Source organism: Triticum dicoccoides, chromosome 7B, assembly GCF_002162155.2.
Source record: "Triticum dicoccoides isolate Atlit2015 ecotype Zavitan chromosome 7B, WEW_v2.0, whole genome shotgun sequence".
Lineage (NCBI taxonomy): Eukaryota > Viridiplantae > Streptophyta > Magnoliopsida > Poales > Poaceae > Triticum > Triticum dicoccoides.
Genome location: NC_041393.1, coordinates 83382748 through 83387786, shown reverse-complemented (window position 1 = coordinate 83387786; position 5039 = coordinate 83382748). Strand labels below are relative to the sequence as shown.

General features: G+C 43.6%; 1 pseudogene; it reads left to right on the top strand.

Annotated features, from left to right (window-relative positions):
* The first annotated feature begins 1228 nt into the window (after positions 1–1228).
* Positions 1229–4260, top strand: LOC119337461 (annotated as a pseudogene).
* The last annotated feature ends 779 nt before the right edge of the window (positions 4261–5039 follow it).

The following is a 5039-nucleotide window of genomic DNA, read 5'->3' as shown; positions in this document are numbered from 1 at the left end:
CAAAATATCTGGCCGATTCCAGCAAAATCGATTGCTGGTTCCAGCAAAAATATTGATGCAGCAAAAAAATCTCGCGGCCACCGGCGTAGACGCCCAGCACCATCTGTCGAAGGAAGCAAAATCGCTGACCGGTTTCAGCAAAAACAAGTGCTGGTTCCAGCAAAAAAATCAATGCAGCCAAAAAAAAAAAATCCCTGACCCGGTTCCAGCTCGTCTATGTGGTTCAAACTTCTGTGCAGATGCTTCTAGCAAATCTTGAACATGGTTGCAGCTGTACCGTCGGCCGGTTCTAGCTAATCTTGAGCATGATGCCCTGCTCGTCTTGGAGCTTGAACCATGTCGGGAAGGCCGTCACGCACGAGGGCGTCGTCGCCGGCGAAAGCGTCGCAACTGTTGGTCTCGTCCAACCTCTGCTGCCCCGAGGGTCGCCGTAGCAGAAAAGCATCTGAGCAGCAGCAAAAAAAAGTGGTGGCGCACGAGGTGGAGCCAAAATCGCGATTTGCGGCAAACGCCTGGCGGCCATGTTGCTTCCGGCCGGTAGGAAGAAGAGAGCCGCTCGCTGGCTTTCGCGAGGAGAGTGTGTTCTGGGAGATGGAATTGGGGGAAAACGATGGGGTTGAGGCCTTGAGGGGATAAGGTTCCTGTGTGTCGGTGGTCTGGGCCCCGCATAGGATGACATGGCTCTACTAGCGGTGATGGATCTACGCGAATCCTACGACGCGCGAGCGACCGGCGTGTCGCTTCGGCCGGTCCGCCGAGCGGAAACGTTTCCCTATTTTATTTGTCAGCTGAGCGTCCAAAGAAGCAATTCGGATGCCCAGCCTGTCGTCCAAGCATTTTATCTTTATCTTTATCTTTTTATCTTTATTTTTATCTTTACCTTATATACTAATAAATCACCGATCGCTTCTGGTCGTACGTTGCTGCCCTTTTTGCAAAAAAGTCCCTCGGTTTATCAGAAATTAACCCGCAGTCCCTTTGTAATTTGATCTGGGAAAACGCTTCGTTTTTGAAAAAAAAACCCTCTAATCCACCAGACCACTCCGCCGCTCCCTCCTGCCCTCGCTCCCCTCGCAGCCGCAAGCCGCCTCGCCGGCGACCCCGCACCTCCGCGACGCCCCACCGCCAGTGACCTTCCCTGCCGGGCCTCCGGTCGCTCCGCCGCCTCGCCCCTCTCCCTTCTCCTCCTTCTTCTCGATCTCCTCTCACCTCTCTCCCTCTTTCTTGCTGGACAGGGACCTCCATGGCGCCGCCGGCCCTCATTCTCGCCAGACGCGGCCGCCTCCACGCCATATCCGCCGGAAATGGATCCGTCCCGGCCAGATCCGCCCGGATCCGACCGGGCCCCGCCGTCGTCGCCACCAGAGCGCCACCCCGCTCAACCTGCAGCGCCACCTTCCACTGGCAGGCCTTGGAGAACCTCATCTCTCTGATTTCCTCTCAATTTTTGCAGGATGGGCAAGAACCAGATACAGTAATTACATCTAAAGGGATGGATTTAGAGGAAGATGCAGCAAGGTAGAGGTAGTAATCTCAAAAAAATTCTGAAATGCATTAGCGTGAACAGGTGTTCTCCTACTGTCTGGTCGTGTGGATTCTTTTTATCAATTTTGTGGGTATGTGAGTTGGTAAGCCAAGTGTGGCTGCTGCCCACCGATTCCTTCCTACTCCAATTTTTCTCACAAAATGCATTTTGTGGTATGATGCGACTACAACTAAAGGTAAAGCATTTAAGGATCTGGATATTTGAGCAGAGACCTATTACGTGTTGCAGCTAGCTCGAACTACATTTATAATGCACAACTCAAAGGACTGACGCTATTGGTAAGATAAGGTCACATGAGTCCCAATTAAATGGGAAGCAAAGGGTGAAAAATGGGGCCCTAAAATCACTATTTATTCTATCCTCTGTGTCTTAGCAAACCAGTTCATGTGGAGACGAACATGCTTCCTCTGTGAAAAATCAATACATTATTATTGTTACTTATCATTGCCTTGGACATAAAATTCAAACATGAGGACTTGGTTTCTTTCTTTTCTACAGTATCTAGATGCATGCTTTGTCCGTTGCTTTTTAGTTAAATGTTATTTTGTTTAGACTATTTTCATCACTAAAGTGGTTGAACTGTAAGTTCAGAATTGGCAGTAAATAGTGTAGTATCTTGACGCATGCCTTTTCTACACAGGCTTTGCAGTAAATCGTGTATTTTCCCCTTACACACAAGGTGCCCAGCTTCTAATCAGTCGTGGCATTGATCTTTTCAGAATTGATCGAGTAAAAAAGCAACTTCGGCATGCCAATGGGACCTTTTCAGTAAGTGCTTTGACTCTGTTTTTTCATGGCCATGTGTGGAATAATTGCCAATGGTATCAAAATTAAGCTCCTCCTGTGAATGAACAAGCAAATGTTCTTCAACTATAGGAATATTTTTTCTATTTCTTGATGAAAATGTTCCAGTATCATGTACTGTCCGCGTTCACTTAATCATCCGTGTTCTGCTCCCGCTGCCGGTTGTGTGTGTGTGGCGTGGGTGGCATCTACTTTGCCATTATAGGAAGTAAAGCTATGAGCGGTTTTCTTCTTTTATTAACGGCCAATTGTTTTATTACTTTGTGCAAGGAATCCAATTTCTTAGCGGTTTTATATTATTGAATGCAGACTTGCAGTTTAACTTTTTAGCAAGCTTTTGTTCTACGTCAATCTAGCATGGTTATATGTTGTTGAATGTTGACTTCATTACGAGTTTCTGACTATCTACTTGTTCATGTTTATACGGATGAGGTGCTGTCAGGGGTGGCTGAGACCATCAAGAACTTTGTCCTGATCTACCATGTTGACATCACCAAGGTTCCTGACTTCAACACCATGTACGAGCTGTACGACCCGTCAACGGTGATGTTCTTCTTCCGCAACAAGCACATCATGATTGATCTTGGGACAAGAAACAACAACAAGATCAACTGGGCAATGAAAGACAAGGAAGAGTTTGTTGACATCGTGGAGACTGTCTATAGAGGAGCTCGTAAGGCCGTCGTCTGGTGATTGCTCCCAGGGATTACTCCACCAAATACAGGTACTGAGGTATCTGTGCCTGTCTCTTCATGTGGTTTCAAGGATCCCAAATATTCCAAAGGATGAGCATAGTCATGAAACGCTTCCAATCGATGATTTCCTGGCAGTTTGGAGTATTCCAGTAGCACACCAAACAACTTTTGCTGCAGGACACTGAAGTAATAGATGAGAGCAAGTTTCTGTGGCTTAGAGACACATGGGGCAGATGTCTGAATCAAGTATGGTCTTGTGTAAATTTTGACATGTGTTCAGTCTTCCGTTATGCAGTAGCCATACAAAAAAAACATTGTTGGCCACCCTTGATGACTAAAACAGAGAGAGTGGGATCATCAATTCCTTGGTATCTCTATCCTCAACCAAACTACGGACCATCCAACCTTCGGTCAGGTTCACTATTCTTCAATCTTAGTGCTGCATATTCCTATTTGAATGATACTTGGTGCATAAAATTAGAGATTCGGAAAATTCTTTTTTTTCTTTGTTACGAACAAATCTGCAACTCTGTATCCTATTTCTTGCCACTGTTTTGTGTTATTTTGCTCACACAGAATGGCCATGTTTATCTTAAATTTCCTTCTCAATTGCCTTTAAATTAATAAATCAGGGTAACAAATAGAATGTGTCTGTTCCATTACCCACAACTGTACCATTATCTACTATTGAATAGTTGGATCAATAAACTTGTCGTAATCTTTTGTTGTAGAAGAGCAATGTTCTACCTGCTTATAATTATATGTCATCCTGAGTTGTTATTTGTAAGATGATGATGATTGATAAGAATCTCATCGATAAGTTTTGCCCCGAATTTTTTCTCATTGAGTTTTGGTACATTTGGTATTGTTTGATATGCTATCTAATATATAGTGTGTGCTCCCACTTCAGTTGATTAATTATTTTTCACTTAGCAGCGGGTGATTGATGGACCAATTATGCCAGTAATGTCCTTAATTTCAGAGAAGATGCAAAACAGATAACATGGATGAGCTTGCATACTTGCCGGTAGTGTAGCTTTCTGCTGAACCATATATTCTGCCAGGAGAAGTTTCAGTGACCAATGGAAGCTTTGATGTATTTTTTTCAAGCAAAAGTAATCGTCTATTATCCATGTCAGGTTTCGACTCAAATTGTGGTGCTTCTGTTCTATGCAATTTTATTTTCTTACTGATGCCATGTTCTGGCATTCCTTATCTTTTATGCCTGATGTGAGTCTTAGTGCTAATAAGAACTATCTTTTCCCAATGGTAAATCTACCTTTTCCCCATCATGTGACTTAAAGCTAATCTATTCATGGTTAGTTGTCCTTCCTGTACAAAGGTCATCTGTTTCGATTCAGTTCTCTTCGCTTTCTTTTACTGTAACATAGACCATGCTCACATGGTCGCAAATTGTAAACAGAGATGGAAACGTGCATACAGATCTCTGGAGCATGCAATATTTTTCCAGGGTGACAATTTTTTACATGGCTTTATATCTGAAGACACCTTTTGGTTGGCTCTATTTGTTGTATATAAGTTATATCTGAATATACCTTTGGATGCTTATACCATAAATGATGGCCCTGGATAAGTTATATCTGAAGATACCTTTGGTGACCCCTTTTTATGTTCATTGGTGAATAATAGCGGAAAAAAACTCGAATGAAACCATGCGACGACATAAGAGGAACACTACTTGGGGAAGTAAAATGTTATAGTGGTCGCTTTGTTGAGAGGTGAGCAAATACATGAAGCCAACAGAGCGACTGGGTGGGTGGATCATGACTAGCTCTGATTTACTTCGATGTCTCAGTGCTCAATTTATCTTTCCTGTACGATTATTTGTCATGCTCTTGCAATTTTCACACTTTATGTGAGAGAAGATCCCACAAGAATTATCATTGTTTGTGTTTAAGAGAGCCATAAGGTTTATCCATTTCATAGTGAGGCATTGAGTTACGTATTTGCTATAGACTAGATGACTAGATCCC